Source organism: Artibeus jamaicensis, unplaced genomic scaffold (genome assembly GCF_021234435.1).
Source record: "Artibeus jamaicensis isolate MK-2021 breed Jamaican fruit bat unplaced genomic scaffold, CSHL_Jam_final scaffold_916, whole genome shotgun sequence".
Classification (NCBI taxonomy): domain Eukaryota; kingdom Metazoa; phylum Chordata; class Mammalia; order Chiroptera; family Phyllostomidae; genus Artibeus; species Artibeus jamaicensis.
The window spans coordinates 37,586,838-37,600,662 of NW_026522059.1; the positions used below are offsets into that span (position 1 = coordinate 37,586,838).

General features: G+C 39.4%; 1 protein-coding gene across 1 annotated transcript in view; it reads right to left on the reverse strand.

Moving 5' to 3' along the window:
• PREX2 (phosphatidylinositol-3,4,5-trisphosphate dependent Rac exchange factor 2) overlaps positions 1 to 13,825 on the reverse strand; it is a 226,910-nt gene that overhangs the window by 169,491 nt on the left and 43,594 nt on the right. The gene's annotated exons all lie outside the window — the stretch shown is intronic.

Consider the following 13,825-nt stretch of genomic DNA (forward strand, 5'->3'; position numbering starts at 1 on the left):
TGGAACAAGAATAGATATTATAAAGGTTGCATTAGGTTAATAAAATGATTGTGTTGATCCAACTTAAATTTTTTACAAAAAAACAAAGTTTAAAACTCCAAGAATTGTTTAATATAATAGTTTTATTGTAAACAGGGGACTCCTTATGTATTGCTGCTCGCACCTGGGCATTATATTTCCATTATAGTTTTGGGTCAGGGCCACAAGGGATCACATACATGAATGACATTTACCCACTGGAGACTCAAAGTTCTAGGCAAACATTTCAAATCAGCTGCTTCCTAAACTTCTAAGTCTTAGGAAGCACAAAAGACCAAAGTCTAATAAAAAAAGTGGAATTTCTAATAAAAAACAAAAGGCCCAGAAATTCTGAATTATCCCCTTTAGAACTAAGAGAGATTGAGAGGGAGACAGAGGAAGAGAAAGTAACTCCTCAAGAAGTGATGGAAGAATATCCCTTCCCTTTTTATACCTGTTTATCCCATGTTTATCCCTGTTTATCCCATGTTTTAGGGAGCCAGAATTTACATGTCTGTGATCAGCTCAGACCTATGGTAGACCAGTAAGTTCATCAGCGTTTCAAAGATCTGGACTTGTCTGGATGATCATTCAGCTTCGACCCATTGCTAAACAAGCTATTATTTTTGAAAAGGAAAAAAAAAAGAATAGAATGAGTTATTTATATTGGGCCTTAAAAGAAAAAGTTTAGAAAGGAAAGGAGAATAGACTTTCCATCCAGCAAAGTTCATCTGTGACTTCAAACTATTGTCTATTGACTAATGCCCAGGTGAGTCCATTCTCTCCCGTGTCTGTCTTAAGGACTGTCCCCACTGCCTGCCAAGTCAGCGTATATTGAGCAAGGCACGACTCCCCAGGGCACAGAGAAGCTCCAGAGAACTCTGGACACTGTATCAAACAAAGGCATGTACCCATTTACGGCATAATAAGCATTTAGGAGACTAACAAAACCCAGGACTGGTCATAATGTTCCAAAATTATCACCCTCAAGAAATGGCCAGTAAGAGTATAAAATGGTGCGTTTCTGAGAGCAACCTGACAACACATCTCAAGTTTTTACATGGGCATTCCCTTTAACTCAGCAAATTTAACTCTCTAGAAATATATCCTAAGAAAGTAGTCAGACAAGGGGTTTCAGTGTATTGATTACACTGAAGTAGAAACATCAGAAAGAACATAAATGGATACCAGTAAGGAAATCATCTGATTTACTTTATACATTCAGATTTTACAACACAGTACAGAAGTATAATAATAAATGAAATGCTATAAAATTACATATACGTGTGTGTATGAAACAGTTGTCTCCAAGGCTTGGTGAAAAAAGTTACAAAGTGGCATACTTGATATGTATGTACATGTATGATACATATATACACATACATATATGTACTTATATACACATGTGTAATGTCAGCATGCATCCTGAAAGAAAACATGTAGCATATATCAAAACACAAGCAGGGGTTACCTCCAGGTAGTAGGAAAGTGACCTTTGTGCACTTCCTTATTTTTAGACTATTTGACTTTTGTAAAAAGAAAACAAGACTACTTGAAAGAAACCAAATAAATGAGCCTCAAGTCCTGACTCCTAACCTTAGCTTTAACACCATCTTTTTTCCCTATTCAACCAATTCATGTCTCATATTTTACAACAGCAAACCTACATCAGTCCTAATAGCTTCAATAGAATAAAATAATTCAGCTTCAACAGAATAAAATAAAATGAGTAACAACATATTGGACGTTACCTTAAATTTTAATTTAAAAAACCTGATACAATTTCTCAAACTGTTTTCAAAAATTACATTTCATTAGCAATGGAAACACAGGTTTTGGATTTTCTGACCTTAAGAGCCCATTTTAATTATTATTAGTATGTTTAATTTTAGTTTTGTCTTTATTAAATATTTTCCACATACTCATACCAAAAACGCTCTTTAGCCCTTTCCATTTAGTCTTAGAATAACATGGGTCGTTCAGTTGCCTAGTTTACATTTCAGTATTGACCACAGAGTAAACGGGTAACCTCACATGCAAGCAAAACTCCAAGTCTAGATTCATAAATCTTTTCTTCATAAACTGAACTCAGTCACATCCTGAAACCAACAATTTAAACTAAGGAGGTAGTAAAAATGCAGCAAATATGAGTTAGAAGGGAAAATACAAACTAAGAAATTAACTGTATCTTTATCTGACTTGATCTTCTTATCCTCCGACAATATGGGACTTTTTGCTTAACTGGAAATGAAGGAACACCTGGAAATTACTAGCATTTCTGACCAAGCGTCTATTTTTTCCCAAGAGCCTCATTTTACACAACAATCAAGGTAGATTTTGGGTAGTCTGCTGAGAGTGCCAACTTATAAAAATTGGCTGACATTTTTTACAAAATGTGTAAGTCTTCCTTAATAAATAACATTTTTGTCACATAGTTGCTTATATATTTTTTTAATTTTTTTAATGTAACTATTGTTCAAGTACCGTTTTCTGTCTTATACCCCTATCCCAGCCCTCCCCCCCAGTGCTCCCCACCTCCCTCCCATTTCCACCCCCCTTAGCTTTTGTCCGTGTGTCCTTTATACTAGTTCCTATAAACCCTTCCCCCTTTCCCCTGAAATTCCCTCCCTTTTCCCCTCTGGTCACTGTCCCCCTGTTCTTTATTTCAGTGTCTTTGGTTATATTTGGCTTGCTTGTTTATTTTGTTGTTTAGGTTCCTGTTAAAGGTGAGATCATATGGTATTTGTCTTTCACCGCCTGGCTTATTTCACTCAGCATAATGCTTTCCAGTCCTTTGCAACAGCATGGATGGAACTGGAAAGATAACATTTTGAGAACCCTCCTTCACCAGCCAGTGTCTGAGGAGCCCATTCAGACGGTAATTAGGGCCTTTGGTCTTTCCCACAGCATCGAGAAAGCATGAGTACCCTGGTCACAAAGCCATGGGAGGGGTTAACATGCTGTTTATGTCTGCATTCAGTCATCCTCACCAGTCCAGAATTTCACCAGAATCAGATCATCTTCGTTTTAATACAAATATATTGAAAATAAGTACTGGAAAACAGTTTCTAATGCCAATGGTTCTCAAACTTTTTATTGTGTACAAGATTGGGGAAGTTTCCTCCAAATGCAGATTCCCTGGCCTATTCCCAGGTTGTCTGATTCAGCAGACCGGTTTAGGACCCAGAAATATGCATTTTAAGCAAACTCCCTCGAATGAAAATCAGCATTCTGATGCAGTTGGTCTACAGAACACATTTTTACTATCATTCCTTTATTGTTCCAAAGTCTGAAAAACAGACTTTGAGAAACAAATTAGTCCAAATGAAAAAAAAATGAGTTTATTATTTCACCTTGACTTTCAACTCTGTCAAATTCTATGTCCGACATCCTCTCACTCAGCCACTTGGGACTGGGAATACCCCGCCAGAGGACCCTCTTCTCCCCCTCCCCCAATAATGAAAACCAGTCTGGGAGTTAACAGGTCTTAATAATCTCTGAAGACTCAGCAGACGCAGAGACTGGTGAGCCAGTTAAGAGAGACTGTCACGTTTGGAAGCAGTGGGGCTCACGGGCGCCCCCCTCCGGGTACTTTTCAGCTGTCAGGCGCATCAGCACACACTCCCGCACCAGCATTCCCCCATACGGTTCTGTCCAATGTATCCCGGAGCTCGCGCTAGTCACAGCGGCCCTTTTCCTGCTCAGAGAGCAGAACTCTTCAGCTTGCTCTATATATCGTTTTCCTCCTCTCATGTGTTTGGTAAAATATGCCAAATGCTGTTATATTGATTAAAGTTTAAGAAAGCAAAAAAAAAAAGTCAAATTTGCTACCAAGGAATCAAAAAAAGGAAGAAAACTCATTAAGATACGAGGAGATGACAGCAATCCCCTCCCCCCTTGTTTGTCCACGTGGCTCACTGACAGCTCAGGGTACACCTGTTAATTCCCCCATTTCAGTGTACCAGTGAGCACTCTGGACTCATTTTTGTCCTTCGCACTTTTTGCATTTGTCAGGCACACAGAGTAGATCTCTCCAAAGTCCCACAGATCTTAAATGTCTATACTTTTAATTCTAGGTATCTGATGCCAATTGGAATTTCATAATATTGTACAGATAGTAAACCTTATTACCCCCATAAACATTCTACATTCGGAAAAATAAAATAATCATCTTAAAATGTGGCTATTTATTATAGATAGAGATAGGTAAATCTTATATATAAAGGTTGAAAAAGGAAAAAAATTAAGAGGGGTCACACTATTGCAGGAAATTGTATACTCATTTTGTGAAAATAAATGGAAAAAATAACGGTAAATATTTTCCTTTTAACTCTTGAACTTAAAACAATATTAATACATCAAAATTCTTTAGAACGTTGTCTCGTTGTGTCTTCCCGAAAGAAAAACGAAGTCCTATTAAATGAAAAGACTTGTCATTTGGGTTTGTCTTGAACGACTGGCTGGTAATGCTACCATTTGGTTGGGGGTATGGGAAGCATAATGTGCTCTGGCAGTGGTCAGTTTGAGGTGTCTACTGGACAGCAATGTAGAGATCTCCAGTAGAGAGTTACTGTACCAATCTGAGGAGAGAGCAGAACTAAAGGTAGAGATGAGGATCACTGGCATGACGCAGGGAAAATGCATAAAGACGTAACACAGGGAAAGCGTACATAAAGAGAGGAGACAACTGGCCCCAGGACATTGAAGGAAGAATATGGATGGACAGGAGAAAGGCCCCAGGACAGAACCTTGGGCCACTCCACCACTTGGAGGTCCAGCAGAAGAAGAGAAACCAAAGGAGCCAGTAAGGTAGGAGTAAACCCAGAACGTGGTATCATAAAAGCCAACAATAGAGAGGGTTTCCAAAAAGAGGGAGTGGTCAACTGCTTCAACAGTGCTGAGAAATCAAGTAACTTACAAACACATATGTGACTTGACAACACAGGTCAGTCACCAGTGATTTTGCTCAGAACAGTTCCCGAGGGAATGGGTAGAGAGCAAAATGGAGGATGTGAAAATGGAGCCATTGCCATAGAAAGGCTTTTTAAACTTAAATATAATACATCTCAAGTCATCCCTCACATCACAAATTATGTTGCTTTAGTAGAGCTTCAGCGAAGCTTCTGGAACCTCTCCAGTCTTCTGGATCTCAGCCTTCCCTGAACATCTATTGATACCCATTTTTTGAGTAGGAATGTTTCCCCTAACTTGAAAAAAAATTAAGAGACACACATATCATGGTGCTAATATTAATCTGTCAACTTAACTACATATTAACAAACTATTAGAAAAAAATCAGCAATATTTATGCTATGAGCCAGGCTTTGTTCTTGGCAGTGGTTCTTAAGCTTCTCGGGATTCCTTTATGCTTTTAAAAATTATGGAGAACCACACAGAGCTTTTATTTATGTATATTACATCTATCAATGTTTAATGCATTAGAAATTAAACTAAGAAAAATTAATATTTATATCCAATAAATTACTTATAAATTTATTTAAAATCTACTATAAACCCATTATATGTTAACTGTATATAACATATTCTTATGAAAAATAGGTACCTTTTTCTAAGATAATTTAGTGAGAAGTATAATACTGTTTCATATAATTACAAATTTCTTTAACATCTACATTAATAAAAAAGTGTTGGGAACCTTGCCCCAGGTCTCGAGCACCTGGCCTTTAGCTAAAAACATTGCGTTGATTACCGGAACCTGTAATCAACAAGGACTTTCAAAACAACCTCCGGCTAGCATCCGTGTGCATGCGCTCCACAAGCCAATCGGCTACAGGCACATGAGGTGTCCACCAGTACAAGTTACACCCAAGTAACCAATAATCGGGCCCTCCTTTGTCTCAAGCTAGCCAATAGCAAGCAACCTAATCTCCTTCCTCTCTCCTCCCCTATATATATATATATATACCCAGTTCGGAAAAAGAAAGTTTGCAGCTTGATCAGAATCTTTTGTCTTGCTGCCATTCTTCGCGCCTCTTGTCCCCCCAACCCATTTGTTCTAGGTAGGTGGTCGAGCTCCAGTTGACTGCTCTATGGGCCAGAGCAAGGAAAGGGGGAGATGTTTTCATTGCTATAACATTTTCAGATATTTGTGGATATTCTTCTGTAATAAACCACAAATCTAAATAAGTTGAAGTTTCTTAAAAGCTAGTAATGAAATAGAATCTAAAACCGTATCAGTAAATTTTTTGTACTCTGTTCCATTAAAACACATTGATCTATCTTGCAATTTGAAGGAATCTTTTATCAATGTATGGTTTTGCAAACTTTTTCCACATCGATTAACTAAGAGTTATGCAAATATTTGAAATATTGACCCATTTCATTGTACATGATCAAAAAATCCACATCCTATTAGTTAATATGAGTTTCCAACTCACTAGGAAAATCTTTATTAGGAAATTGCCATGCTCATGGTCATAGACATAAATTCTCCAAAATACTAAATCTATTTGCAAGCCTGAATGTATCACCATCAACAAATACTTTCAGTTGCTTTCCTTCAAGTGACAGGCTCACTTCATTTTCTTCTGAGAAAATATCTGCAAAATACCTCCCTGCCCTGAAACTGAAGCCACAGTTTGCCTCACAGTTGTTATTTCAAGTCAGTAAGATGCCCCATAGCAACTCAGTCACACAAATCCTTTCCCTGGACACAACCGTCGTACTTGAATAAGCAGCAGAAGTTCTTCCCATTTCATCGCACAGAATAATAAAAATACAAATGCTCAAGAGCCAAGATGAAATAAAGTTAATAATTTTTACAGCTTTATCAAAAACATTCTTCAGTGACACTGGCCTCCTCTCCCCGCCACCTCATGACCATGACAGTGTATGACAGTGACCACTAGCACAGTTTGGTGCCATGCCTTGATTCACACTAAAGCACCAACAGCCTTACACACTATCGCTTTTTCACCGTCGGTGCAAATGTCAATGCAGAAGAAACAAGGAAATACAGTTCAGCATTATACCAACATATAAATATATTTCAAATAGCCCACAATTTCTGGTAGCATTTCAGATCAAAGTATGTTTCATGGTATCACTTAGAGATCTTTGTGGGATAAAAATGGATTTCTAAAAGGCAGTTCAGGAGCTTACATGAATATACTTGTAAAACATTTTCCTTAATAAGATGTCTGGCAAATTGCTGTATTTTTAATATTATACAAATATTTACACAAAGAGGCCAGTAGGCTATTGTGTCTCCAATATAATACTTCATTCATATTGTGCTGCTCAGGAATTTACATTTGATATCAGATAACAAAAAACACAGCACGATGAAAGAGAAGGCTACGCGGGCAGTAGAAAGCACGTAACACAGATAATATTCTCAAGCACGGATTTTTCTCTGGCACAGGAAACAGGCCATTTCCCAAACTCAAAACGCAGAACACTATTCCTGTTGAAGTCGGTACTCAAGAACTCAGTTCCCATGAAAAGGAAACGTAAGCAGTGGGGGAGGAAAAGTATGTAAAAGCTAGAAAACGGCATAGGGAAAGGAATCGAGGAGGCCAACATGAGGATTCGAAGATTTGTCTCTTCCTTGATCCCCTGCCCTCTTTCTTCTCATGCATTTTTTTCACTGTGCAACCCCATGAGAGAGAGAAAAAAGATTTTCAAATATTCTTCATGATACATACTTGTTTCAACTAATATAAAGAACTTTTTGTTAAGAATGTATATGTCTGTGTTACTGTTCCTTTAAAACCTGACTCCTGAAATTGTCCACTCTTACCCTCAAAGCACATACAACTTTTCTGTCAACACCCTATTCCGGTTCTGACTCAGCATATTGCCGTCTCTTTCCTCATGCCCAAATATTCAATGTTCTATCCAATCCTTAGCCTGTAGTTTTGTTTCCTTGCCTTTTCATTGTATTCAAACTCCATTCCTAACAGGAAGTGATGTGTAGTAATGAAAACAATGTTGGGCTAACACAGACAAATAGCTCAATGCAACGGAACAGAGTCCAGAAAACATCCTGAGTAAGAGAGAATTTAGTATTTCAAACAGGTGGTCCTTTAAGGGAGGAAAGAATGCACAGGTGTTGAGACAATGGGCGGCTGAGTTCATAGACTTTGGAAAAATATAATAGAAGACAAGAATGAGAAGTGGTTAAGGGCTTCAAGCTCTCCGAACCCAGAGTGCCTAGGTTCAAATCCCGACTCTGCCAATTACTAGACATGGGACACCACAGAAGTTACTGCCACTCTGAGGCACAGCCTCCATTTTGCCAAATGAGAGGAATGTGATGGATGCTATAGCAGCCTTGTTCTAAAACTTAAATAAATATCTATTTCTAAAGCAACTGGCACATCAAGAACTAATATATACTGTCTGCTATGATTACTACTTTTTTCTATTTTCTTTGACATCACCCAATATACTTGCTAGATGTTACTTTAACTGAACCACTGCACACTTCATTTCTGGAGGAAGACATGCAAGGAGGAGAATCATTCTTCTTTGCAACATCCAGTTATAGTCAGTGCATTAATAAGAGGCACAGGTATTGTGTATGTATACATATGTAAAATTTTTTAAAGTGTTTTTAAGCCACTCATAATTTTTATTTATAAGGTTCTTTGTAAAATTATCAACAATCTGGAAGAAGGCAAATATCTGAAAGCATTTGCTTATACATTCAAAAAATAGAAGAGAAAATAAATAAACTCAATTGCAAATCTGGGGTGACAATTGTATTGTTTCAAAAACTGAGAAGAAAATAAAATGTGAAATACAAATACTTCTACATACTTCATAAATCAAATAGGAGCAAGCAAAATGCTATTCATGAATAGGATTATCCATTCATGAATATCCATTTCCATGAATATTGGCTTGCAACTCTGTCAACAGATGAATATTCATGAGGTAAGCTGGGTGCAGGTAAAGAAGAAAACTTGCCTTCCAGGAAAAAAAAGCTCTGATAACTAAAAAGTATTTCATGCATGTCTTCTGCCTGGGTCATGTGAAATAAACAAAAAAAAAAAGCTAATAAAGTTTAAACTTGGAGTTTTGTTATATAATCACAAAGAGTCAACAGATTTGCTCAATTTCTGAAAAAATAACAATATCCCCTAATATCAAATGGTCTGGGTATCAGAGGACCTGCATCACCCCAAGTCCTCCCAATAAGCTGCCTTTTGGGGACTTGTGTGTGAAATTGTCCCTGGGCTGAGTACAGATAACTAACACGGTTTAGGGCAATTATTTGCAAGACTTAGAGCCTGAAAATGCAAATAACATAAAGGATATACTGAATGGTAAACGAAAACCTATTCATGACTAGGCCCAATGTTTTGGGGTCAGGGGTCTGGAATCCCTAAGCACCTCAGCAAGCAGACTTCAGGGAGCGGGAGAGTATTCAGTTTTCATGAAGATGGGAGCATATGAGCAGTGTCATGGAGGTGAAAGTGACCCAAACAGATGCTACTTGAAAGGAAATGAGGAGAAGAGAGAAAGTGGCATCTAACAGAATAATTGTTATTGTCATGGCCTCCCCCAAAAGCAGTGGGATTTAGGTTCCACACCAGACCTGAATATGAACTGGAATAAAAATCAGAAATAAGGTAGAATCCCAGTTTTATAATGCAATGTGGAAGCAGATTCTAATCAGCCTGAAGCTCCCTCATCCCGGAATGCTCCATTCAGGACAGCAAAAGTAATCGCAGATGCGGCCTCCCAGGTGGCCAGGGATCCTCTTCCTTTTCCAGCTTGGTGGGAACTGCCTCTGGGGCACCTGGGAGGCTGAGGAGACAGAGCTCAGAGGCCCAGCAAACTGAGTGAGCCGACTCCCCCGTGTCAACTGTAAAACTGCACATTCTGATCAAAGAACACAAAGAATAATGGCAGGAACTGGACTTCAGACTTCCACATTCAACACTGTATCCTGACTGAACGGAGAGTGGGCATCCCATTGGAAACTAATGTCTATGTCCTGAAGAATCAGCATGACCTTACTTCTTGTCCCCAGATGGAAAAGAACAAAACCCTCATAGTCATTGCCATGGTCAATGAGATGAAGAGACAGTCACTCCATGCCTGGCTCTGCTGTAGGCACTAAGCAGATACTGATGAACAGGCGGATTCTTACAGAGAGTAGACAGACTAAAGATAAACCACTGAACACAATTTCAAATTCAACTTCAGGTGGTGGTGAGTATGGTGGAGAACAATGAAACAGGCTAATGGGAAGAGTGATGACCTGACAGCTGGGGAAGAATCCCCTGAAGAGGAGTGATTTACAGAGAGGCCTTGGGGAGCTGAGCGTGAGCGTGGAATTATCTGGGCAGGAAGAGTAGGCAGAAACAACAGCAGGTACAAATGAAACAGGGGTGACCCAAAGGCAGGGCCGAGTGGGCCAAGGGGGTTAAGGGAGGAGGAGGGGCGTGGAGAAGTGACTGGCATAAAAGGGCCTATCACAGAGGGGTCACAGCAAGTACCTGGCATTTTATTCCCCAGGTGATGGGAAACCCTTAGAGGGCTGTAAGCAGAGGGCCAGGTGTAAAGCTCACTATGGCTATTGTGTGGAGGACTGACTATGAGAACACCAGCTGGGTTTCCTCAGCTGAGGTGAGGACAACCGGTCAGAATCTGAGTATGTGTTGAAGCAGTTGCTGGATAGATTATGAGAAAAAGCCAAGGCTGCCTGTTACCTTTTTGGCCTGAACACTAAGTAAACACTGGTGCCTGTTTACTGGCTTGGGACAGGGCTGGAGGAAACACGAGAGTGCTCACCCTGTCAAGGTACACACGTAAGTGACAGGACAGATGCAGCTGACATGGGTAGAGGGCGGAAAGAAATAGCTGACAGCTAATGTTAGGCAACACTGGCTCATAAACTATTAAAAATTAGAAGTATTTTAAGTCCACATTTTGCAGATGATGATTTTTCCACAAGTAACACGAGGGCAAAGAGACAAAACACTAAAGAGATGAGGACATTAAAAGAGCACTTGGAGGTGCTGGTGACCGGGTCCGCCTTCCGTTAAATAAGGTCATGGTCCTGAAATGCTCACCTTCTTCCGGTGCTCGCCCTTCCTGGCGGTTTTCCTACTCCGTGCCTGTGTCCTTACTGTGCCTGTGCCTACAGGCCCTTCCTCCACTCCCAACCTGGTCCACTTCCACTCCTAACAGTCACTCAGGTGTCCTCTCGTCCCTCTCTATAGCCCTGCACTACCTCCCCTGGCCAGGGCTGCCCTGCCCCTGGCTTCCAGAACGCCCTGCATGCTTCCTCGTGAGTGCACCTCTGCACTGTCTGCCCGTATTGCCTGGATGCACTCCTTTCCCCCAGTAGCTTGAAGCTCCCTGAGGACAAACGTGATAGTTTAACTGTCTCTGTCCTCAAAACAACTAGCCAGTGCTGTGAACATAGTAAGAATTCAATGTTTGATGAATGAATTTAAAAAATCTGAGTGCAAGTTAAGATTATACAGAAGTAGAAGGAGCAGAGAACAAAACTAGAGGGTTCAGGGGGAGAAGACAGTGTAGGGCCTTATTGGCCATTATGAGGACTTTGACTTTTACTCATAGTGAAGGTTTTTGAGAAGCGTTATGACTTGGCTCATGTTTTTTAAAAAATAAGCACAGTAGTATGTTGATAACAGAAAATGAGATTCAAGCTCAGAAGTAGAAAGAGGAATTAGGAAGCCAGTGCGCCCCTCATCAGGTAAAATGGGTTTCGTTAACATCCACGTCCATAATGAGAAACGTTGTATACACACAGAGATGCACATGCACACAAACAACTTCAATTAATAAACACTTACCCAAAGTATCCTGATTTTCATTTCTCAAAATTATTTACAGTGGAAGTTCAGGACTAGCTGCACAGCTATCCTTCGTTTTCATGTCCCTCTTTGTCATTGAAATATTCCCTTCTGTTCCGCTGACTGAATTAGGGAAGCCATGAAAAGTATTACTAGTAAATAGTGTCAACAATTGCTGTCCCACTATGTGCTATTGCATTAAGAATACATAAATAAATTAAGAGTAAGTGCCTTTCTTATTCCAAAGTAATGTCAATAAATAAAGGCCTCCCAGGGTCACAAGTCCATACCTGAGCGTATATTAGTTCGGAAATGAGAAACATAATACGTATATTTATATAGGGATTGCTAATGTTTAAGAGAAATATCAAACACTATTTAAATCAAGAAATTACTTATATCGATAGCTACACTAAGTAGAATGTTTCATGTAAATTGACACAGTCCTTTTATCACGAGCAGGAAATATAAACGACTTTGAATTTTCAATACAGCTTAAGTCAGTAAGGACAAGCACAGCTGATTTGATGTTTGTTCACTAAACAGTTAAGTTAATGACAACAGGTATGAATGAATGAACATGAAATAACTAGTCACTGCCAGATGTCCAGAAAAGGCAAGAAAGACAACTACAGAATAACTAAGGTTTCTGTTCAAATTTCCTATTTCTATTATAGTCATAGCAAAGTGATAGAGTTCATTTTTTTTCACCAGCTATAGAAATGATCTCAATTAATGCTTCAATAATCCTGTAAAGTTAAGTGTAATCTTAGCTCCATTTCACCAGTGGGGAAACTGAGTCTAGAAGAAGTAGTTAGTCCTCATCATCACCCATAGGTTCTTGCAAATTTAAGGGAAACCATGTACAACAAAACCACAATTTGACCAGAGGCTAACTGACAGAAACAAGGGTTAAGTTCCTAAGGCATATTTCTGATCACAAAAACAGTACCAAACTTCTAAATGAAGACCCCAAACGCTTCCCAAATATTAAACAGTGAAACAAATGTGAGCTAGATATATAGTTAAGAAAGATTTATAAAAACAAGTAATAATAATTTTCCAACCTGCTTTTTTCACGTCAGGGTCACAGTGGCTAAAGCCTGTCCCGGCAGCTCCGGGTGCAAAGCAGGAACCACCATGAACAAGATGCCCTTCCATTCCAGGCCTCTCACACCCACCCACACTCACCAAGCCTGGGCCAAGGAAGACACCCAATTGACCTCAGCTGTACATCTCTGGGGTGTGGGAGGAACCTGGAGGACCAGGAGAGAACACACACAGACGCAGGGAGGTGCAAACCCACAGAGAAAAATTTTGGCCCTGGAATCAATTTTTTTTCTCATCGATGTTATAACAAAGTAACATTAAACAAAAAGGACATCATTGGAGGACCTGCCGTAACCTCTCCAAGGTCAAACAGCCAAGAAATGAAGGAGCCAGGATTCAATCCCTGCTGGACTCAGCACTTAGCACGCTAACCACTGATTGGATGACTAGATCCATGCTCCCTCATTGGTAAATTAGAATAGTCGGGTCAAGAGACCTCATGCAAAGGCCGAAATAAAGCAAAATTACACTCAGTTTCTAAATTTAATTTCCAAAGTTCCTATCCCTGCCTTGGAAAGGATATCACTGTTTTCATATATTTTAGCAGAGAAATTAAATAAGTCTCTTCTGTTTGATTGCACTGACTTTTCCCCTAACTGAATAAAAAGCACAGAATTTGAGTAACCTTATATTTCTGTAACAGAATATTGCTTATAGAAGAAAATTCTCCAGAAACCCTTTCCTCTTATCCTAATTACAGCATGTAAGTTAAGAAGACCACATTAAAGAGCACAATACAATTGAGTACCCACTTTCAGTTAACGAGTTCCAGCTGATACCAGGGACAGGCAAAGGGCTTTGTGGTTACACACCATTCACTAGTTTGACTTGGCAAAAGTGTCATCATCTGAATGATCTTTTGCTATTTGGGGAATTTAGATACTTAAAGGGTCACTTTC